Raw genomic sequence first — 24,837 nt, forward strand, 5'->3', positions numbered from 1 at the left:
TCCTATAGTTTTCTGCACACAGGTCTTTTGTCTCTGCAAAAGGGGATATGGGGATATTTGTATACATATAGCTGATTCACTTTGTTATGTAGCAGAAACTAACACAACATTGTAAAGCAATTATACTCCAATAAAGATGTTAAAAAAAATAATGGATCACTTGGTTTGATATACATTGACCTCATATTCAGTCTTGCAGAGAGACGGTTCAGGTTTTCAGATTCTAATAAATCAATCTCTGCACCTATATATACATATTAATTGAAGTATAGTTGATTTAAAATGTTGTGTTAGTTTCAGGTGTACAGCAAAGTGATTCATTTATATATATATTATTTTTCATATTCTTTTCCATTACAGTTTATTACAAGATTTTGAATACAGTTCCCTGTGCTATACAGTAGGACCTCATTGTTTACGCACCAAAGTATTTTTTTTAAATTGTTTTTCTCATTTTACTCTAGCAGAAAGGAATTACTGAGTAAATGGTACAGATAGATTTTATTTTTTATTTATTTTTTATTATTTTGGCTGCACAGCATGAGGGTTCTTAGTTCCCCAACCAGGGATTGCACCTGTGCCCCCTGCAGTGGAAGCACAGAGTCTTAATCACTGGACCACCAAGGGCGTCCCTGCACCAATGTATTTTTTTGTTTGTTTTTTTTGGCTGCGTTGGGTCTTCGTTGCTGCACGCCGGCTTCTTCTAGTTGCAGCGAGCGGGGGCTACTCATATTTGCGGTGCATGGGCTTCTCATTGCAGTGGCTTCTCTTGTTGCGGAGCACAGGCTCTAGGCACACGGGCTTCAGTAGTTGTGGCACACGGGCTCAGTAGTTGTGGCTCGCAGGCTCTAGAGCACAGGCTCAGCAGTTGTGGCTCACGGGCTTAGTTGCCCCGTGGCATGGGGGATCTTCCTGGACCAGGGACTGAACCCATGTCTCCTGCATTGGCAGGCAGATTCTTAACCACTGCGCCAGCAAGGAAGTCCCACCAATGTATATTTGACTGTAGATTTCTATCTTTTCATTTATACAGGACCCAATGAATTTCCTCAGCATTCACCATAAAACTCCAGGTGTGTCCCTTCAAACCTGCCCTTTCTCCAATCTCCTCTGTCTGTAGTAACATCCTCCTGGTCCTTTCCAGAAACTTAAAACCTTGACATAATCTCTGACATTCTAACCTCCTCTCCTCTTCCTTCCAGTCAGGACCAAATCCTGGGGGCTGGACCCCTGTCCCGTGCCCCACACCCACGTTTTCTCTTTGCTCTCTCTGCTGCTTTCCCAGTTTGGACCCTCGTTATCTGTCACTAACTGTGAGAACTTAATAACTCACCTCCTCACCTTGGGACCTTCCTCTCCAACCCACCTCCCATCCGGGCAGGACAGGAGCCCTACCAAAGCACAGGTGCTCTTCCTTTCAACTCTTCCCCGCAGCACTGGGCCAGTTTGCTCGCTCACACACGTGGTTGGATGGATGAGCTGCCTCTGGTGGGTCCTCGCCATCTATGCAATAATGTCTGAATTTCTTAGCAAGACATTCATGACCCTACAGAGTTAAGTCCTAATCTCTTCCTCCAGCTTCTCCACCACTTTCTCCCATTTCTCCCCAACCCTTCCATTTCCCACACCGGGGCGTCCTTCTCCAACATGTCAGCTTGTCAAAATGACATCTACCCTTGAAGGTTCAACTTGAAGGTTATCTCTTCCATGCTTCCACTCGGATAGATCTATTTCCCCCCTTCATGATGTTCCAGTGGAATTTAATTTATAATTGACTTCTCCCCTAGAACCTACTACCTTTCTTCCTTGACTTACAATGTTTGCATTTGGTAACATTCCTGGGTTTCCCCTTCCAAGCTGGAGGGATACTCCTTGGTGGCAGGAAGAAACATGATACTTGGCTTGTCACCCTCCAGGACACCTTGCAACCTGTCTCTTTTTTAGAAAAGTTTGTTGAATATAATTAGCGCTTTGTAGTAAGTAAGAACACTTGATTATCGCTTATGGGTAGTGAGGGCTAGTGGACCTGATATGGGGAATCACAAAGAGGAGTAAAACAGCCCTTCCCACCCAAAATGAGTCAGACTGGGAGCTAAGGCAATTAGGAAATATTCTGGGATTTATTAAAATAAAAATCCTCTATAACCCCAGGCAAGTTATTTAACTTCCTTGAGCTTTAGATGCCTCATCTATCAAATATCTTATCTTCAAGTGCTTTTCTAAGAAAAAGTAAAATTTAAAAAACACCCAAATCTGTTAAGCTCTTTAATTTTTATAGGAAAAGCCATTGCATAATAACCCACGTATAAATGGGTTTGGAATGATTAACTAGCAAAACTCCCAGGCCCCAGTGGTCAAGGGGAACGTCTGATAACGAAGGCACGTTCCTCAGGTAGCACCCACCTGGGAGCCGTTTTCTTCCGTCAGAGCCCTGGTGGCTTATCTAACTCGACCTCGCCATGCACGAGATGAAAGCCACCCCAGCAGCTGTAGCGGGTCACGCTGCAGTCTGCAGCGCAAGAGAGAGCTGTATACTTGTTTCAGGAGCAAATTAGGAACAGTAATAACCCAAGCAGTAAAATGAAGACTCTGTAGTTTAATAACTGAATTCCGAGCAAGTGCTCTTCAATTTTTGTAATAATATGAATAATGTACACGTGGATCTAAAAGCAACATCACTCCCAGATAGGAATGAACACATTCTCTGTGGGCTCCAACGGGACCAGCACAGGGTCATTGCCCTCAGCGACATCAGTTTACAGGGTTTGATTTTTTTTTTTAATTCCTTACTGCAATACATAGGCTCATCCTATACCCAATTTACTATTTGTTTAAATACGTTTCGTGGGCTTCCCTGGTGGCACAGTGATTAAGAATCTGCCTGCCAATGCAGGGGACATGGGTTCGAGCCCTGGTCCGGGAAGATCCCACATGCCACGGAGCAACTAAGCCCGTGCGCCACAACTACTGAGCCTGCGCTCTAGAGCCCGCGAGCCATAACTACTGAAGCCCGCGCACCTAGAGCCCGGGCTCTGCAACAAGGGAAGCCACCGCAGTGAGAAGCCCGCGCGCAGCAACGAAGACCCAACGCAGCCAAAAATAAATAAATAAATTTATTTTTTAAAAAATAATAAATAAATAAATAAATACGTCTCGTGAACTTGAGTCCACGTCATAGCTTTGGTTCAGTCATTTCCAGGTAACCCTCTGCATTGTTTGTAAAATACTGACTTAAAACAGATTTCCTTCAGGTGGAGAAGGGAATAGAGCTGATAAATCAACAAGTGCTGTCTGGACAGGGAGAGGGCAGAGAAGAGGAATAATTAACATTCGCTGAACACTGGCGATGGTACAACCACTTTTATGCTCATTTTATCTGAGGCAACTGGGGGCTCAGAGACACTAAGTTACTGTCCTAAGTGAACAGGGGTGTGGAGTGCAGATCCTGAGGGGTTCACTCAAGAACTCCTCCCCCTGCCTCCCAAGGTTCTGGGGCCCAGAGTGAGCAGTCAATAAACGGCGTCTAATCATGGCCCGTGCTTATCTTGCTGTAACGCATTTGGCAGCCAGGTAACTTCAGGTCCAGATGCTTTCCCCGCAGCAAGGTCAGACTGTGAGGCTATTGGATGAGGGTCAGGAGAAGCTGACCAGTGTCGCGGGGCTGGGGCAGTGTGGAGCAGGCAGGACACACAGGCCCGCTGCCAGGCTCCCCACCACCGAGACACCTTCCCTCTTCCTGTTGCTGCCGTGACCAGCTTCATGGCCTTCGCGGGGGATGGAAGCCTGTTTCCCACTCGCTCGCCATGGAAATTTCTAAGCCTGATGCCTTGAAGCCATCGGTGTTTTTTTTTTTTTTTTTTTTTTTTTTGCTTTTCTCACTGTTTATTTAAGACACAAGCACATGACAAGGTAAGCACTAATTTTTCCCTGAGGACAATCAAGTCAATCATTTGTGAAAAAAAAAAAAAAGAAAAAAAAATCATTTGTGAAGAAAAGACATCCTTCCTATCAACATGACTTGGGATGCTGCCCTTTGTGAAGCAAGAATCCTGCTATTTCAGGACTAGATGTTTTTGGCTCTTTCCTGAGCCAAGCTTCCCTTACAGGAGCCACCATAGTAAATGGGACAAGCTCTTTCTTTGCAATCCAGGAGGAGTGGTACCAAGCCATCGGTCTTTAAGTGGTATTTGGATGGCTTGGACGTTAGTTATTCCTCTGCTATCATGAAATCCATTCAACAAATATTAGTTATATGCCTAGCATGCCGTAGGGGCTGGGAATTCAAGATGGATAAGAAGTAGCCTCTGCCCTATAGGGACTCCCTGTTTGGTGGGGGACAGTGAAATAATTGTGGGAGGAAAGGCAGGTGGAGGGGTACAATGTGAGCACAGAGGCAGACGTGGATAAATGCAAGAAGGCTCCGGAGAGGGTGACATTTGAGTTGCCTTGTGAAAGGTGAGCTTCCCAGGTGCAGAAGGGAAGGGCACCACAGGTATTCAGACAGCCCAGGTACATGGGGAGAATGCTAGTAGTTCAGGATGCTTTAGGGAAACTGGCTGGAGACAGAAAATGATTTGACTTATCTTGTAGACGGTAGGCGCCTCTGAAGGTTTTTGAGCAGCGGAGAGGTGCAATCAGATCTACATGAATTTTAAAAATCACCCATAAAATAGTGTGAAGACAGCCTGAAGAGGAATAAAGCCAGGGTACATGTGTTAGAAATATTGTCACAGCACAGAAGGCAGTGGCAGTGACCTCAGCTTGGGTAGTGGCACTAGGAAAGGAGGGCAGGGAACAGACAAGGGACATACCAGCTGTGGTCGCAGAAGAGTGTGTACACTTGGCCATTTTCACAGCTGTCCTGGTTCATCGGAAAAATAGCTTTCCCACGAAAATATCACTGACTCTTGAGTGACCCTGGTTAAATAACGTAATTTCTCTGTGCCCTATCTGTAAAATGGGTGTAATTCCATGTACTGAATAGATGTTATGAATGTTAAATATAACAAGCACATCATACTGCAAATAATGAATTGTCAATATGTGTGAATTATTTTCACCTTCCCATAATTTTCGTCACTTGAAAATAAGGTTAATATCAATATACTGCCCTGCTCTCACGAGATAATTGGGCTAATGTTCCAACTGAAGATAAAGCTCCTCATTTTTCTGGGGTAGATTTTATTCTTGTGAGATGTGGGTATGTAGATATGTGTATTTATCTCACTCTAGTGTCAAGATAAAAATAGATACTATCCTTCAAAAGAAAGCTAAGTAAGTGAAGTGTGTTTATAAAGATTTATGTATGGAGCTAAATTAACTCTTGAAAACTGAGGTATTTATAGTCATTATTTCACTTCATTCTAAGAACAAGTACAGATGAACATGTCAAAAATGCTGACAATTATTGTGCTCTTATAATTTGATTTCTTACATATTCTAATTATGTTCTTTTAATTAGTAACCACTCTTGTTCTTTTGCTTCCCCTGAAGTGAGACTGAACTCACTTCCTAATGCAAAACAGTTTGTAATTTTTATGTAAGATGACATGCTATTAAGTAAAAAGAATGACAATTGTTTTTCCACTGAAGACTTAGTAATGATAAAAGAGAACTTAAGTAAATCACTGAGTACAGTATCTCATTTATAAAGCGTCTTGAAAAAGTCACGGTGTCATCACTCTCAGATTCATCTGATTCTAAGTAAAGATGACACTAAAACTGCCTACATTTTAACTTTGGGAATTTATCCAATATTTTGACCAGGCAAGGGTGAAGTGGAAGATGGCACATTTCAAAAGGTTTAAAAAATATAGCTGTGAGGATCTCATTAGGAACATGCTCGAGAGCTTGTTCAGTTGTTATAATAACACCGGACAGCGTGCATTCAGCTCACTGGCGGGTCAGGACCGGCTGTACCACGTGCTTCACACACATCATTTCACGGAACACAAAATGACTGATCGCTTCACATCACCAGAATTCTCTTTAGCACAGTGCTTTATCATCACCTCCCATTCTCCCAAATTTAATTTTCCTGCTTCAGCATGATATCAGTTCCTGGGGATAAAGGCACTATATATCAGGTTGGACCAATATTTACAGGGGAAAAAAAAGGGAGTAATGAAGTCTTGAGAAGTTAGAGATACCTAGTCTCTGTGATCCCATTTCGTAGGCTCTGCTTGTCTCTTATTATAGAATAAGACATTTTTGTTCTTGGAGATACATGCTGAAATATTTAGGGTACAGTGTCTGGGTGTCTGCAATTCACCTTCAGTGGTTGAGTACCAAAAAATTCTTGTGTGTAGAGAGGTAGGAGACAGAGATAGATAAAGTGGCAGCGGGAGACAGGGAGGGAGAGAGAGAATGATAAAGACTGAGGAAAAAAAGTGGCAATGTGCAGACAATTGGTGAATCTTTTACCCAGAACTAAAACTGAAAAAAAAGTGTATGTGAAGAATTTTTTAAGATTTAGCAATAGTTGAAAGGCAATAGAATTTGTCTGTGAATGCATTCAAGGTCCATAAATAAAACAAAGGTGACTCCTCCAAAGCAAATTTTTTCTCTTTATTATGGTAACCTCAGTATGTTGACATCACTATGGTAATTATGATTCCCATTTTTAAAAAAATGATTAACAGACTTTATTTTTTAGTACAGTTTTAGATTGACAGAATAATTGGGCAGATAGTACATAGAGTTCCAAATACCCACCCCCTACCCCTCTAGCCCCTCACACAGTTTCTACTATCATTAACATCTTCTTTTAGTGTGGTTACAATGAATGAACCAATATTGATGCATTTTTATTCATTAAAGTCCATAGTTTACATGAAGTTCCCATTTTGTGTTATACATTGGGTTGTACAGTCTATGGATTTTGACATATGTATGACGAGTCCACCACTATAATATCATACAGAGCAGTCTCACTGCCCTAAAAATCCTGTGTTCTGCCTGTACATTCCTCCCTCCTCCTAACCCCTGGCAACCACTGATCTTTTTTTTACCGTCTCCATAGTTTTGCCTTTTCCAGAATGTCATATAGTTGGAGTCACATAGTATGTAGACTGGCTTCTCTCATTTAGTAATATATAGTTCAGATTCCTCTATGTCTTTTCATGGCTTGATAGCTCATTTCTTTTTATCATTGAATAACATCCCATTGTCTGGATGGACCAGTTTGTTTATCCATTAACCTACTGGAGGACATCTTGGTTGCTTCCAGTGTGTGGCAATTATAAACAAACATTTGGATGCAGGTTTTCATGTGGACCTACGTTTTCAACTCATTTGGGTAAATACCAAGGAGCTCGATTGCTAGATTGTATGGTAAGACTGTGCTTAGCTTTGTGGAAAACTGCCATGCTGTCTTCCAAAGCAGCTGTACCATTCTGCATTCCCACCAGCCGTGAATGAGCATTCCAGTTGCTCCCCATCCTTGTCAGCATTTGGTATTGTCAGCTTTTTGGATTTTAGCCATTCTAGAAGGTATGTTGTGGCATTTCATTGTTTTAACTTGCAATTCTCTGACATATAGTGCTTATTTGACATCTGAATATTGCCATCTCTATTTTGATGAGGCATCTCTTCAGATCTCTTGCTCATTTTTATACTGGGTTGTTTTCTTACTGCGATTTGAATGGCTTAAAAAGAAAGTGGGTCATTTCATGAATAAATAAACAGGAGAGAATAGAGAATGTCATTTATTCAGCAACTGTGGCAGAAACTGCATTCCCCTTTTCCCTTAGTAACGGAACCCTCACATTGGTGCAGACAAGGTCCCTGGCTTATATTACTTAGTATTTCAGACGCTTTGGCACTTAGCGGTGTGTCACAGTGTGACACAGGTCTGGCCAATAAGAAGCAAACAGAAGGTGCTGGTTGGGGCCTCCCAGAAAGGTTGTTAGGGGGAAGATACAGTTGGCGGGCATCTCTTTGATCTTACATCTTTTACCCATCCCCCTACCATTTTCCAGAATATGATACAATGTCCACAAGGGGAGCAGCCATCTTGTGAGAGGAAGACAAAGTCACATGTCAAGGACAGCAGAGCCAACGGGGAGAAGGAGCTTGAGATACACTGACACCCTGGAGATATTGCAGACCCTCCAGGCTGTCTCCAGACTTCCTGTCATGTGGTAAGAAGCAACCCCTGTTGGTATGCACTTTACTCAAGTTTCTGTTACAGGCAACCAATTTACTCCCTGATTTGGCAACATTTTTCCAGCTAAGTATGAGGCATTAGCCCCTTAATGCAACTGCTCTGAGCAATTTTATTTAAAGGGCTGGTTCACAGAACAACTATATTTGAAGAAAATTCTCTACATTATGGACACAATACTAAGGGTAGGGTTATATTTACTACATGTTCAGCACTGCACTAGACATCACAGGGGAAGGAAACAGTAGTATAAAATAAGGACCTTACCCTTATGGAACTTACCATCTAATTAGAGATAAAACCGACTTATATGAAACAATCCTGAACACTTCAGGACAGTACAATTAAGGGCTAATAGTGGGTATAAATTAAGTGTAGCAGCAGTTCATATAAAGTGGGGGGGGGGGTCACTGAAGACAGGAGAAGCAAGGGAAATGTGATTAGCAACCCTGAAAACAGACTCTGGGTATCTTACACCTTCACATTTTTGAATTCTAAATCAATGACCTAAATATAGACCTGGAAGCTATTCCCCTGGGTAAATGAAGATAAAATGAAGGAAAGCCATTTCAACTTGAATAACAAGTCAGCTTTGAATGCAACAGAAATTTATCACCCTAGTATCAATATTACAAATACAGAGCACTGTAATAATTCACTAAAATCCTGTTTACCTTATTAATGACCAGAATATTTCATGTTGACATGACATGGAAACTAAATATATGTCACCTTAAAATAGAGCTTTAAAAACGCTTCCTTTGGAAGTAATGTAGGTTAATAGATTACACATGAAGAGGGATGCATGATTTTTCTTCTGCATTTCTGGTGCTGCAAACTTTGCTAAAATTGTTATCAGCTGCTATGCATTTTCCTAGCATTTAGTTGCTGTTACGAGCCGGATCAGGTGTGGGTAGTTATCACATGTCTGTAAAGACAACCTGAGTTACTTTTTCTAGGACTCTTTATTGGGATTTGAACTTATTTCCTAAAAGCTTTTCAATTTAGTGACCTTATTGGTAAACCAAAAAGAATAAAGGCAAGTAAAATAAAGTAAAATAAAGATAACACTTCTGTTTGATGTTTTTAAACCCCTTTCCTTCAGGACCTAGGAGAACATAATTGGCTTTTCTTTTTTTTCTTGTCTTCCTGTCCTTCCTTTTCCTCCTCCGTTTTCTTTCCTTAAGCTTACCCCTGAGTCATCAATCAAGTCCCACTGCCAGGGGGCTTGGCTGGGTAGTTTAAGGGATACCCTGTATTTAATAGGTATTGTGGATTCTCTCATATCTGGGCGGAGGGAGACTCAAGTCGGGGGCGGATAAGAAGAGAGGAATCTGCAGAGGGAATGAGAAGATTCTGCAGGCAGAGTGCTGACGGATTTGAGAAGGGCATTAAGACCAACCGAGGGCATGGCTGTAATCCTCTCAGGGTTGTGAACCCTCAACTCTGCAGCACACAGGTAGATGGACCTGTGTCTCCAAGAGCCCTCAAACCCAGGGAAGGTTAGGGTATAGGGTGGAAACCCAAAGGGACTGCAGTGGAACATCGTAAGCGGAGGCGTTGCACGGCCCCCAGGCTAAGCTCTGCCCAAAGAGTCCCTACCTGTCCACTCTGGGAGGGACTCCGGCCAAAGCCTCAGCCCGACCCGGGGGCGGAGGACGAAGGGCGAGAGCCACCTCCTCCGCAATCCCCCGCCCCCCGGCGCCGACGCGCCGCGCTCCTGCCGCGCCCCCATTGGCCGGGGCGCTCGCCAATCCGGGAGCAGCGGCCGGTGAGCCGGCCCTGGTTGGTGGAGCAGGCGCTGGGCCGCCCTCTTGCTCCGGCCTGGCCCCCCGCCGGGAGGGGGCGTGGCCGCGGCCGTGGCCGGGCCAGAGGCGGCGTCGCTGGCGCCGCTGCGTGCGGGGCGGTGCGGTGCGGTGCGGTGCGGTGCGGTGCGGGGAGGGGGCGACGGGCGGCCGCGGGGCGGCGGGACCATGGAGCTGGGAGCGAGGCGCCGGCGACGGCGGCGGAACCACGGACCGGTGAGTACGGGCTGCGGCCGGCCGACTCCCTGTCCCCGGCCTTGACCCCTGCGCTGCTCGGCTTTGGGCCGGGCGGCTGCCCCGCAGGCAGAGGCGGGCGCGGGCCCCGCAGCCCCGCGGCCAAGTGAACTTGCTGCATCGCCGGGGCGCTGGGCGGGCGGTGGGGCCCACTGCGGCCGCGCCGCCGCCCGCGCCCGCCCTGCAGCCCGGCGCATCCTCCCCGCCGGCTCCCGCGCCGGCCCGGGCTTCCCGCCGTCGCCGCGCGGCCCGGCGCCGTTCTCGCCCGCGCCGCCCCCCGGCCCTCGGCCCCGGTGTGCGCCGCCCGGCTGCGGGACAGGCGCCCGCCATCCCGGCCGCAGGTGGCGCCCGGGCCTCGGCCCGCGCCGCACGCACGGGCCCGGGGCTGCCCCGCGTCCGGGAGCCTCGCGTCCCTCCGGGCTGCGTGCGATCTCGCCGCACCTGGCCCAGTCCCCGCGTGCCCGCCGCCCGGGTCCAGCCCTATCCCCTAGGCTTCGCCCTCCCCGCGGCCGGTGCTCCCTCCCCTGGGGCTGCGGGCGCCCGGGGTCCCGGTCCCGGCCTTGGTAGCCGGGCTGGGCTCCGGGTGCCGGGAAGGGGTCGGCAGTCTGCGAGCGGCCCGCTGCGGGGCGGGGGGACGGGGAGCGCCGGGGCCCGCGGGCCGGGATGCGTCCTCCCAGGATGCTCTCCCGGCGGGGCCCGGCTCTGGCGCCTCCTCCGCGCCGGGGCTTCGGCGAGGGGAAAGCCTTTGCCTCTCCGTGTGTGTTGCTTAACCGGCAATGGCGATTTCTTCTTGGTTCAGCTTCTGTGCAAGGGAGAGTTCCCTGGTGGAGAGCAGAGTTCTTAATTATTAAGAAACTCAGCTGTGGGTTTAAGGATGAACGGAGCATCTCGTTTCTTAGCTGCTATTGGGCGGAATAGGAATTCTTTCTCATTTGGGGATGAATTTTAAATTCTCAGTTATTACCAGCAGTAATTATTAAGTTTTTAACAACTGACAATTAAAAAGGCCTGTTTTTGCTTTGAAGCTCTTCAAATCAAATGCATCGTGGGGCCTGAAAGATTAAGAATCGGAAAACACATTTTTTAAGGGCAGGAGCCAGCCATTAGAAATGTTTTGAATCTTAAAAAAATTAGGTTTGTCTAAAACTTAAAATGTCTGCTTCTCTGTCAAAACTAGGTTCAAAGTGTTATAATTGACTTACTTCTCTATTGCCTCTAGGGCAAATTCTATTGAACGCTGGTTGCTTCTTTTTGTACGTGCTTTACCCAACTTTCCTTTTCTAGCAGTGAAACAATGCAGAGATTCTTTAAAGCTAGTTCTTTTATCTGCTTGAGAGGTTAAACGAAAGAAAGCCGGGTTTGGCCTTTCCCATAGGCAGTTCTCATTGTGTGTCTGGTCTCCTTCCTAAGAGTGTCCACGTCATACTCATTTTTCTTCATTTTTTAAAGACCTCCTTAATTGATATTCATGAGAGTTGTGTCTTTTCAGATGTTTCAAGCTCACTAGGTTGGAAAGTTTGGTTGGCTTTATATAGTTCCCGTCTGACCTGTAGTCTCTGTTTTCTTAACACAGTGAAAAGAAGCTTGTTCTGGAACTATCTCCTTATGAAAATTGTTCTTGCATTTCTGGTTGCTGACATGAAGTTGCATTATAGCATTGTTTTCTCTGTTTGCCTCAAATTTATGACCTAATAGGCAATGATGTGCTACACCATTTTTACAAAATTCTGAAAATAAAGGTGGAAAAACACACTTTGCTGAGCGGTCCTGCCAACATCATAGCACCCATCTCTCCTCAGTGTGTCCTTGTAGACGTGCCTTACCGTTCCCATGGAAGCCTTCATGTGGTAAGGAACCTTCTGGTTATTGGAACGTTTTGATTGAAATAGTTGCCTGTTATAAGTATTCAACATATAGCTCGTGGGCCGCTGCTAATGGTCTTTAAGAGTTCCCAGGACCTTCTCTGAAGAATATTCGAGATTGTGTTTTCCACTCACAGGCTGCTATCATTCCTTATGTTTTCTTGGGAGCGCCTCCATATGGCTGGACAGACTGCAGATGTTCGACTTCTCTTTTCAGTCCTTTTTTTTTTTCTCAGGGCCTGGTTTTCCTCTTTGAGGTCAGATGTTCTCGGGAGCTGCTCTTGGCGTTGGGACCCATGCATGCCTCTTCCCAGCTGGTTCTCTTCCCAGCTGATTTCATTTTAGGCTGGTAATGCAGGAATATCATAGACCAGCAATGCGTAAATAGCCATGTTGTAACATACATTTACTATCACTGTAGAGATAAGTGGAGCAGGAAGTCTGAGTTCCCCCTTCCTTCCGGTCCTGTCGCCCCCCGTCTGGTCCTGTTTCTTTCTCCAGGGGTAACCGCACGTAATGCCATGGGGTAGTCGCCTTTTTTATTCAAAAGCCCTTTAGTGGAGGCCTGCGAAGTACCGGGCGCTGCTGTTTCAATGCTGGGATTGCAGAAATAAGAGACGACAGCTCTCAGGATGCTCATGGTGTGCCGAGACGAACGGTTCCCGTGCGACGCGGCGGCTGCTGAGGCAGAGCCCGCGGTGAGGGCCGTGGAGCATCCCGCGAGTGGCCGGACCGCTTCATTCATTCAGCGAACTCCAGGGTTCACGGGGTGTTCGGGGACACAGGGCAGCAAAGCAGGTGCCTCCGTGGGCCCCGGATGAGCTCCCGGTTCGGCGGCACCTGGGACCGTGGGAGCTGTTGGTCACGGTGCAGTGTGCTCCGAACGGGCCCGCGCGGAGCTCCCAGGATGACCAGAAACGCGAGCCTGGGGACGGTTCGGAGAGACGAGGAAGGCGCCCCCAGAAGTGCCAGGGGGGAAGGAGAGGGTACAGAGGCCTGTCGGGGACACGAGGCTTTGGAGCAGCTAGAGCCGAGGTCAGGGCGGCGTGGGGGGAGGGGGCCCGGGCGCCGCGTGGCAGGAGGAGGGGTGGCCCTGCGAGGCCCGTTAGGAGGGGCCTGGCCTCCCCTCTGGGTGACGGAAACGGCCGGAGCCGTTTGGGGGAAAGATGCTGCCCTTGTCAAGTTCAAGGTGCCTGCAGGACGCGGCGGTCAGTGGCTACACTGGGATCCGGATACTGGGAGGTGTCTGGACCGGAGGCACGCGTGTGAGAGTTCTCAGCACCGGTTCCCGAACTGTTTGCCACAGTGAACTCGCAGGGAGTATGAGTTCGATGAAGGGCGCTCAGCAGTGCAAACAGCTGTCAGCCCTGCGGGACCTGCCTGCTCAGAGGAGTGGACGGTTTCTACACGAGTTTATGTCACGTTCCTTCTGATGACGTCATCTTTGCGAAGCTGGGGTTTCACTGCTTGCTGTTCTGCGTGCAGATCGGTGTGGACCAGGGAACGGGGGAGGTGCCATCCAGTCTGACCCCAAGGTGTGAGAAATTATGCTGTTTGTGCTTTATTGAAGAGAGAAGTGAAATACCCATTTTCTCTCAGTTGAAGTGTGCTGCTTTCCAATGGATACTAAGTTGCTAGGACATAGATACTCGTTATTTGCACGTATCTAATGGTTCCATTACTCAGTAGGCATTTCTCCTTGCAATCAGGGCTGAGTGAACGGGTGCAGTGAGAAGAGAAAGTTCTAGAACCTCTGCCTTTGTTAATGGAGTAGATTCAAGAAGCTTGTGCAGAGCATGCGTAAAGAAAAGGAGTGGGGAGAATGGGATCTGAAGGACTCTTGTGTTTAAAAGATGGGCTCCCACGTTGAGACTGAAAGGATTGGTGTCTGGGAAGCCATGGTCCAGGAAAACCTCAGCAAAGAGGGATGACAACAGCCAGGTCATTGTAACATAGCTGACGGTAGTGATGACACAGTGCTGGGGACAGGAGTGAGATGGCTGGTTTGTAAGAGGGTTTCCTAGTGAGCGGGGGCCGCAAAGTGTGCCGGTGCTGAAGGGTGACAGAGGAGGGTGGGTGAAGGGGGACCTTTTTTTTCTCTTTTAATGGAGGGATTTGTGCATATTAAAGTGCCAAGAGAGAGAGGTTGCTAGACAGAGGTTGCTAGATGGTGGTTTCAAAATTTCCTTTGGTTTTAGCCCTAGGATGTAATTACTGATTTCGGCAAGAGGCCTCACAGTGGAGCCTTATTGCCGTGGATTAAGGGGTGATGGTGCTAAGGGGGTGAAGCCAGTCAAAGGAGGCTGGATTTTGAAGAGGAGAGAAGGGCATTCACTAGTGAGGAACGTCTGGCGCAGGGTGGAATTTTTTTAACAGTGACTTTGTTTTCTTTTATTAAAAACAATCTTTTTAGGATGCTGTTTTCCTTTTAAGGCGTGCTTTTCCTAGGGCGGGTGGTCCTTCTAAGGGTGGGTTTATGTGCTCACAGCCTTGTCTATTTCCAGGTCCTGGTGTCCTCTGGGGTCACATTATCTGTGACGTCCTCTCCGTTGCTGCCCTGTCCTGGCGGTGCTTTCTCAGCCACTTACCTCAAGGCCAGTCTTGTTTGTTTCGTGTCAGAGCCTATCCTCCTAACTTAATAGATGTCCCTAGATTAGAATATTTTTCCATACTCGGATTTCAGTCCTGACCTTTAGAGCCACCCTGTTGTGTTTCTTCTTGCCCGGACCTGTGCCTGTTCTCTTTGAGGTTAGCTCTTTGCTTCTGTTGACTTTTTTTTTTTTTTTTTTTAATTTTAAATGTCCCAAACATCCCAGGGTATTTTCCCACCTTTCAGGTCTACTAGAGCCTCTGGGCCTTGACCCTGAGCACAGCATCTGGGATCATTTCTGAACTTTGTACGAGTGAGATTGTCCCTTGCTCCTGTTGTTGGGATGCCCTTTGACCTTCTGGAACAGTGGTCTTGAAATTAATGTAAAGATGTCTTCAGCTGTATTATATATTCTTGAACTTTTTCAATGTTTTATTTATTTTACTTTTTTTCGTTCAGCTTTTGCTTTCTGGTTCTTTTCAGGAGGTCTACACGTGTTTGAGTGCCTGCTATGTGTCATGCTAGTTACTGGTGATAACTGTTGATACAGCCAAGCTCCTGTTGTCAAAAGCTAGAGAGGTGAGGCAGAGGGTCGATTGTCCTGCTCACTTAACTGTAAACTCCTCGTGGTCAACAACCAGCCAGCGTGGTGCCTGTTTGATAGGCCTGTCTGCCTTTGTCAGATAACCTCAGGTAAAGGCCTCATTAGGTCATAGCCTTAGCTCGAAGTGATAACACATGTTGTCTTCCCCCTGCTGATGTGACCTTTGGTCTCTGAGTACTTCTGATTTCTGAAAACCGTATTGGACCTGTAAAAGTTGTGCTCCAGTGCAATCCAAAGATTGCATCGCCTACTGCAACCGTTGCATTTTAGTTCATCTCATAGCATCCTCTCATTGAGTGCTGGTACTTGTTTTTGTGCACGCGAACAGTTCAGTGAAATTCTGTTGTAATGTAAAAGTATGGATATGATTGACTGTGAACTACAACGCATGTAGCCATATTTTATCAGCTAAGTGGGTGAAATAGTCTATTCTTTGCACATAGAAGAGCTTCAACAGATTTTTTTTCATTGACTGAATATGTCATAAGTTTTGATTCATGACCTAAACAGAACACTACCCCTCTTATGTAATTTTAAAAACTTGATCTGAGGCATTTTGCCCTACTAATGTCACACTTATTTTTTCAGCTCCTCAAAATATGTGTATGACACAGGGGGTTTTGGTTTTTGCCTATTACCTTATGTAGTCCTGTGTTAGGGAGTTACCTAGGCAGATATCAGCTTTCAGTTGACTTTGTAACTCTTTGCTGGGTGGTATTCTTCCCTCAGGTTAGAGTGAACGCTTAAGGAGAGGCCATGGATTTGAATTACTCCCTGTGGTGCATGGAAAGAAGGAATAGTGTCCAAACAGGAGGGAGCAAAATATCCAATCCAAAGGGGATGACGTTAACCAGAAAGTTGCAAGGAGATAGAGCCTGTGCTCATGTTGGTCTCATCCTGTGCGAGGCTGTCCGCAGCCCAGAAAGGGGAGGAATAGATTCACTTTCCATCTCTGCAAAGTAAGATCTTAATTTTGGGGGCATGATTGTAATTTTTCAGAACAGGACATTCGTCTGTTTCAATAGAAATAGAAAAACATTTGTTTTATAACCAACCCTGTAGATTTAAAACATATCTTGGTTCTTAGTTTTCCATAGGATTTGTCTCCCATTTTTGTACACCTTTTAGAGTTAACTACCTTGATTATTGGTTTAAAAACCAGCAGTCACAGAAATCCCCAAATTCCCCAGTCACCTGCCTTCAGATTTTAATTACACACTGCAAACAACTTTATTTCCAAAGGCTTGACTAAAGTGGGAATTGTTCTTTGAGATATCCCAGGGAGGAAGATTATTAAAACGTTACTTCTTTTTAAAAATTGGCATTGTAATTTTGAACGGTTACAGGGCTTATCAGCGATAATGAAGTCCCTACCTGAGCTGTAACTAAAAATGCACAGCTTCTGTGCTGTTTGTCCATTGCGTCACATAGGCTAATGAAAGACTTCTTCCATTTCCAATATGCCCAGTTCCTTCCATTCTGCCCCTCCAAAAAAAAAATTATGGCCATGACAAAACTTCAGGGTATCATTTGAAAGAATTGTATTAGGGATTAGGCATTAAAGGGTTTAGGATAGAATTTTTCTTTTAAACTACATTTATGGCTACTTTTTCTGCTATGCAGTTTAGAAGTTTGTGGCTTTATTTCTTAGGCTATTTGGTTGCTACTGATAGTCAAATTTCATTTGAGACAAACAGTATTGCCCTGCATTTTAATATTTACTCAGCATTTTTTCTTTTTGGACACTGATATAACTTAGATCAGCTGTGTATAAGTAAAAGTTCCATGTACAGTTTTTTTAAATGGAATGTATACTTTATCCAAATTTTTACTGTTTGAGATGCTTATGATTTTATTGCACATAAGCAGTGGGGGCTTGTCTGTCTTGTCCGCCATTAAATAAAGATTTGAATGAACTTATAGGAAATACTCATAATAATAAAGCTGTATATAGATAATGAGAATCAAAACTACATGAGGGTCAGGAATTAAAACAACAAAACCTGTACTTTCAGTGATGGTTGAGCCTCCCAAGTTGGTGTTTTAGATGTGGTGGGCTTACTTGGATAATGCAGCGTGTCAGTGACTCAGCACGAGAAGCATTTCTAGGCTTGCAGTGGTGTGTGTTGGAAGCTCTGTTGGAATTCAGTTAGTTTATTCCTCCACTTACAGATAATTTGAAGGCCGTTGTATTCTGCCTCCTATATTAATGCTGGAAGGCATGGATCATATGTGGATTTTTTTGCTCTCCTTGTGGATGTTTTGGAGGGAGAATGTATGAGGAGATTTGGAATCAGGTGGACAAAATCCTCTGAGCCTGAAAGTCCTGCCAGGCCAGCATAATCTTAATATCTAATATTGTCAAGGATGTTACAAGGAAAAAATCATAAGACAGTCTCATTCATGAACATGCTTGCAAAAATCCTAAAAAATAACAATTAGATCTATCAACATAAAATGATAATATGTCATGAGCAATTTGTGTTTATTCTAGAATGCAGTGTCGGTTTAGCATTCAACAAATCCAACGCATCTCACCATATTAATGATGGAGAAGAAAACTATACAGTCATCGTTAGATGCAGGAAACACTAAAATTTAATATCTATTCATGATGAAAAACTTTTAAGCAAACTAGAAAGAGTATCGGTAAGAAAACTTAGGCCAAATATCATATTAGTGTTGAAATAATGAAAAGTTATCTTCTAAAATTGGAAATGAGATAAGGATGCTTGTAATTATCACATTTATTCAGCATTATGTTGTAGGTTCTTGCCATTGCAGTAAGATAAGAAAAAGAAATAAAAGATACTAGAGTTGGAAAAGAAGAAAAAAATTCGGTATATGCAGGCGAAACTATTGTGTATGCAGAAACATCCAAAAGAATCCGTGTAAGTTATTAGACTTAAGATGTGTCTTTAGCATGGTTGCTAGATTCTCTATGGCCATGAACAATTAGAAAATGAAGTTAATAAAGGTACTACTTATAATAGCATTAAAAATCCAGATATATAGGGATAGAACTTGCAAGAAATTTATAATACCTTTACATAGGAAACCATAAAATATTTAGAGAATTTAAGGAACAGGTAAGAAAAGAGGGAATATACCATGTTCATGGTATGAAAGACTAAATATAGAGATGTCTGTTCACCCTAAATTGTTATAGATACTGTTCAACCCTAGTCCATAGCATGAAAAAATTTTAGGAGGTGGAAATTGACTATCTGTTTCTAGAATTTATTTAAATGTAGAGGGCAAAGAATTTCAAGACATCCTTGAAGAACAACAGGTGGCAGGACTTATCAGATATCAAGAGTTTATAAAGTTGTAATATTCTAGACCGTGTGGTATTGGCACAAGTGTGGCCAAACAGACGAATGAAACTGAACAGAAAGCCCTGAAACGGAACCAAACATGTGTAGACATTTGATTATGTTAAGTGCAAAATAGTTTGGAAAGGATGGTCTTTTCGGTCATTGGTGTGTGATCCTTGAGATGGATGTCCATAAATGACACTTGACCCTTACTTTATAACATACACAAAAATCAATGCCAGACAGACTGTAGATCTAAAGATGAAAGGTAAAAAATAATATAGCGTAGCTTCATGGCTTAGAGTAGGGAAAAATGTCTTAAATAGAAAGCCCGGACCATGAATGAATAGATGCTAAATTGAACTAAATTAAGAACTTCTGTTTGTGAAAATATGCCATTAAGATTAAAAAACGTAATCCAATGACTGGAAGAGAATGTTTGAATCATGTAAACTGACATGTCTCCTACCTAGAGAATTTAAAGAACTAGAAGAAATCAATAAGAAAGCTAGATAATCCAACAGAAAAATGGCTAAGAGATTTGAACAAGCACTTTACAAATATACAAATACGCAGACATACAAATGACCAGTGAACATATGAAAAGAAGCTTAAACTCATTAGGAATCAGGAAGTGCGGATTGAAATAATCCTGAGCTACCACCGTAGAGTCATCAGATTGGCTAAAATGGAAAAGACCAGCGGTCTGCAGCATGGAGAACATGGGGCGACGGCACTCGTATCCCTGACCAATGGGTGTGTATGGCACAAACATGTTGGAGAATTGACAGGCGTTGTGTACGAAAGCTGAGAATACACATACCTTATGAGCCAGAATCTCTCTCCTAGGTGTACATACACCCAGCAGAAATGCATGACTTTACCAAGATTTGTGTATGCTGGTGTTCACGGCAGCATTGTTTGTAATAGCCCCGTTTGGAAACAACCCAGATGTTCATCAGCAGAAGAATGATTGAGTGAATTGTGGTGTAGTCATACCTTATTCAGTGATAGAAATGAAAAAAATTGAGCTACATGCAACAATGATCTGACAAATTTAATGTTGAGCAAAACATACTAGACATAACAGAGTCCATAACTGTGAGATTTCACTTAGATAAAATTAAAAAGGGGTGTTAGGAGTGAGGAAGGTGATTACCTTTGGGAAGAATAAAGGATTAATACTTGAGTGGGGCATGGAGAGCACTTCTGAGGTAGCTGGCAGTGTCCTGTTTTATGACCTCCATGGTGGTTACTTGGGTTTGTCCACTTTGTGATAATTCTTCAAGCTGTACATTTTGGGGGCTGTGAACCTTTCTGTATATGTGAAATACTTCTGAGAAAAAAGTCTTTAAAACTTAAGTAGAAAAAGAAATGGAAGGGGACATTTGAGTCTATTGTAAATGATTTTTAATGTAATTTAAAAAAAAAATCTGTTTCACCTTGGCAATCTGGAATTTTTTAATACCTGAATTTATCTTATAGATTACATTTATGCTCACGTTTGGATATAGCTCTCCTTTTCAGCTAGTGTCTAGTTTTATTTTGACTCATTTTTAGGTATTAATGTTCTCAGTGAAAATCAACTTGGTTTTTGAGCCAGCTTTTCCCTCCTTCTCCCTGTCTAATTCTACACTTACTTGCCCATCTTTCAGCGAAGTCCTATCTCTCTGTAAAGCATAAGACCTTATTAGTCTTCCTTTCTTCTATACTTTAAGCCAGCAAATCTCTAAGTATGGTCCGGGGACTCCTGGGGGGTCTCCAGGACCTTTTTAGGGGTCAGTGAGATCATACTTATTTTCATAATTATACTAAGACATTCTCTGCCCTTCTTACTTTCATTCTCTCATAGTATGCAGTGTGTTTTTCAGAGGCTACGTGATGGAGCCACAATTACCTGAAAAGACTATTAAACACTCCTGTTTTCAACCAGAGATCTGTATGAGACCAAATCGTCTTCATATACTGCAACCAAAACAACATATCGCAACAGATTGAATTCAGAAAGCAGATACGAACATCTAGCTGCCTTCTCTTAAGCCAGACATTAAAAAACTTGCAAAAATATAATCATGCCAATAATTTTTTGTCTTGAGAAATATAGTTATTTTTCTTTAAAGATATATTTATGTTAACACGTAAGTTTATTTTGTCCTTTTCAGTGATTTAATATTTAAAACGTTTCTGCCTTAATTTCTAATGAGTTAAAGATTGATAAGTGTCACTCGTGAGCAACAGCTCTCTGAGGTTGTAGATTGTAAGAGATTCTAAACAAAAATATTGTTGCTTCTTACGACAGTGGTTCACCTGCAGACTTTTAGAAAGTACTGATGCCTGTGTCCTAGTCCCAGAAATTGCGATTTAGGTGGTCTGGTATGTTGCATAGGTTTTGAAATTTCTAAATAATCTCTAGGTGATTTCTAATGTGTAGACAAACTTGGGAATTTTACTGATAACGTATTTCGGAATGATGGTATGTCATATGCTTATGTAACTTCTGTTCTTGCCGTCTTGAAAAAGGTATAAGACAGTAGTTCCCAAATTTGCACAGAAGAATTACCTGAGGATCTTAATTTCATTTTTGATTGTTGCTGTTTTATAGAAAAACACTTGATTTTTTAAAAAATTAACTTTTTATTTGGAGGCAGTTGTAGACTCAGGAGGTTGCAGAAGTAGAACAGAGAGGCCACATGTACTCTTCACCCAGACTCCCCCAGTGGTAACATCTTACATAGCTATAGTACGCTATCAAGACCAGATAATTGACATGGGTACAATCTGTAGACCGTACTCAGATTTCACCAGTTTGTACGCACACTCATTTGTGTGTCCTGTGTGCCTTAATCTCATACATAGATTCACGTAACTGCCGTTGAGTTGTGGACCGTTTGTCACCACAAAGAAACCCCTTTGTGCTTCCTCTTTGTGGTCACTGCATTTGATTGTTGTGTACTGATTAGTGTCGTGTGACCTTGTAGAACCTGTCTTTTGGTTCTAGTAGTGTCATTGTGGATTCCCTAGGACTTTCTACATATAGGATCATGACACGCACTAGTCATGAAATTGACTAGCAAGATAATTTTACTTCTTTCTCCATCTGGATGGTCTCCCTCCCTTCTTTCTTTTTTGCCTTCCGCACCGGGTGAAACTTACTTTCCAATATTGAATAGAATGGGCATTCTTGCCTTATTCCTGTTTTTAAGGGGAAAGCATTCAGTCATTCAGTATGATGTTAGTTGTAGTTTTCGTAGATGCCCTTTATCAGGTTGAGGAAATTTTTTTCAATTCTTAGTTTGTTGGGAGTGTTTAACCACAAATGGGTGTTGGATTTTGTGGAAGAAAAATCTGTATCTATTGAGACAGCCATGTAGTATTGTCTTTTATTAATATGACATATAGTACTAATTGATTTTTGGAGGTTAAACCAACTTTGCATTCTTCGGATAAATCCCATTTGTTCATGGTATGTAATTCTTTTTCTGTGTTTCTAGATTTGATTTATTAATATTTTGTTGAGTATTTTTGCATCTAATTCATGAAGGATATTGATCTGTAGTTTTCTTGTGCTATTTTTGTCTGGTGTTGGTGTCAGCATAAAACTGGTTTCATAGAATGAGTTAGGAAGTGTTTCCTCTTCTAGAAAAATTTGTGAAAGATTGGTATTTGTTTTTTAGGTATTCACCTGTGAAGTCATTTGGGCCTGAGGTTTTCTCTGTGGGAAGATTTTTAATTACTAATTCAATTTCTTAACTTGCTATACATTTATTCAGCTTATCTCTTTCTTTTTAAGTCAGTTTTGTTAATTTGTATGTTTCCAGGAATTTTCCTTTTCATCTAAATAGTCTAGTTTGGTGGCATAAACTTCTTCAGAGTATTCCCTCATAATCCTTGTGAAGTTTTTATGGTTGGTAGTGATCAGTGTCTATTCTTCATTCTTGATTTTACCAGCTTGTGATTTCTCTCCTTTTTTTTTGTGGTCTTTCTAAAGGTTTGTCAGTTTTGTTAATCTCCTACCATCTAGGTAGAACTTAACCTCAAAATTGTCGAAAAGTGATCTGTGACTGTGTTTTATTTTTTATTTTTTTAAAGAGAGGTGAAAAGCATTTATTTTAAAATTAACATTCATCTTTTCAAAGAAACATTTGAGAGGTTGTCTGAGGCTAAAATGTTATTCAGTAATAATTTGGTTTGGTAGGTTAAAAGTGAGAGGAAAAACGGAAATGAGTTTAAAGGAAATGATGGAAATCATCTATGTACCTATTTATGTTGACTGTGTTTTAGACTATAGAATTTTAGAATGATAATTGTGTGGAACTGTCTTTCTATTGTGAAACTGTAAAACAACAAGAAGAGAGAAACTAGATTAAAATACAAAAGTAAATAAAATATCCAAGCTAGAGAAGGGGAGGGATGGTGATGATTCATTATAAGCAAATTATTTAATTATTATTTTTTTTGCTTTCCTTTCGTTGAGTAATTTGAGATGGTAGACAGACAAAATTCAAATATTTTAATGTTCCATGGATTACATAGGTGAGTAGCCTGATTCCAGACAAATGTTAAACTGAAGTGCCAAGAATAGGAAATAAGGTTGAAAATAACAGTTCTCTTTGCTGAGGAGACATTTATATTTTGGGGTGTTTTGCAGATATAACAATCTCACATCCATTATCACCGTGCCTATTTTACCATTATTTTTTTGGTCTCTTTGAACTTTTGTGGGAAAAAGAATGAAAGACAAGAAAAACATGATTCTCTGTATCTTGCTCCCTCTTTGTCCCCACCTTGCAGTGATCTTTAGACACGATATATACCCTTGTGATGACCCTTTTCCACCAGGAGGCAGCATTCCTAACGGTTAGCCTGCCCACTGATTGTGCATGGTCATCAGAAACGAATGAATGAGCCCAGAAAAAATGAAACTGAATCATGCCGGAAAACACGTGATTTCTAGATTGACTGCGTTTCCAAAACCGTAGATGTTGAAAATTAGAGATGCCTGTATTTCCAGTCATTTCTTACTGTGTATTTTTGGCTTTCCAATATGTAAATTTGCATTTAAAAATAACCTCTTAAGTTTTTCCATTTAGAAGGGTATTAGGATAGGTTTTTATTAATATGAATATGTTCAAAAGTTGGCTTTCATGTTGTTTTTCCCTCAGAAGTGCTGTAGCATAAAGTAGCTTAAAAATTTGTGCAGTTTCTATTTCTGTCAGGAACATCTCAAAGAACCTCAGTGAATGGAATCCCACTTTCAATGGGCTTTGTATAAAAGCAGCCAAGCATTAGATGCATATGCGTTTGTAGGTCCAGTTAGCATTCAAATATTATTTCTGAAGTGTTGGATTTCATATAATACATTTTGGTGCTTGTTGACTTTTTTTCCCCCCTTTAATTCTAGTGTCAGCCTCAAATTATTTCTGGTAATTTTGGAATTTCTTTCTTTTTTTTTTTTTAAAAGATGTTTGTTTTGCAGGCATTAGTCATTGGTGAAATGAGGAATCCTTCCTTATCTGGATGAATGGAATGTGATTTCTTTTCCTAAATTGAGTGAAATTTGATTCATCCTGGTCTTCTCATGAAAGTACTAAAATAAATCATAAGATTCGGCAAATTTCATTTAAATTTAAGTTCCAGAATTTCTGAAGTGTTATGGATATGAACAGTAGTTAGTTAAATCACATTTTAGGAAAGTTGAATAAATAGAAACCCAGAGAGGTTTGAGTTGACCAGAGCTTTTTGATGTTTTCCTTCCCTCTCCCCCAGATGTATAAACGGTAAATGCTGTATCCTAATGTTATGTTTTAATACTCTCACTGTTAAATCCAGCATAGTTTTATAACTTTCTTAGTCACTAATATTTCCTTGCTGCCATATGAAAGTTGTTGCGTATTGCTTCAGTTTTCTTAATTTGGTGAGATACCCTGTATGTATGTTCAAGAATGTATGTATTTAATAGACTTACTACCCCGAGTTTTACTTTTGCTGCTAATTGCTCCTTTTGGAAGGAAAACAAGCGATAAACTTTGAAGGAAGCAGTAGGAGATGGGTTAGCTGTAAGTGTCGGGGAGGACAGGGGACAGTCCTGAGTCACTTGTCAAGTTTCAGAGAAGTTATGATGAAGAAATCAGTTGGAAGCTTTCACTCTAGTTCCAACCAGAGTTACTCCCTTCTGGCTGCTTGGCATTCTGATGAAAATTTTGTTAAAAAAAAAAAAAAAAAAGTTACAAAACTACTGCTCTGTGGGCAAGGGGTCCCAAG

General features: G+C 42.6%; 2 protein-coding genes across 4 annotated transcripts in view; both read left to right on the forward strand.

Moving 5' to 3' along the window:
• Window positions 1-24,837, forward strand: part of CDK8 (cyclin dependent kinase 8) — a 243,372-nt gene that overhangs the window by 196,448 nt on the left and 22,087 nt on the right. The window contains exon 13 of the transcript XR_014236821.1: window positions 7,980-8,141. The gene's annotated coding sequence lies outside the window, so the exon portion shown is untranslated. The remainder of the gene's footprint in view (window positions 1-7,979; window positions 8,142-24,837) is intronic.
• WASF3 (WASP family member 3) overlaps window positions 10,144-24,837 on the forward strand; it is a 97,852-nt gene continuing 83,158 nt past the window's right edge. For all 3 annotated transcript variants that reach the window (XM_082365087.1, XM_082365088.1, XM_082365089.1), the window contains exon 1: window positions 10,144-10,185. The gene's annotated coding sequence lies outside the window, so the exon portion shown is untranslated. The remainder of the gene's footprint in view (window positions 10,186-24,837) is intronic.

The sequence above is a fragment of the Balaenoptera borealis genome, assembly GCF_965194805.1.
Source record: "Balaenoptera borealis genome assembly, chromosome: 18".
Taxonomy (NCBI): Eukaryota; Metazoa; Chordata; class Mammalia; order Artiodactyla; family Balaenopteridae; genus Balaenoptera; species Balaenoptera borealis.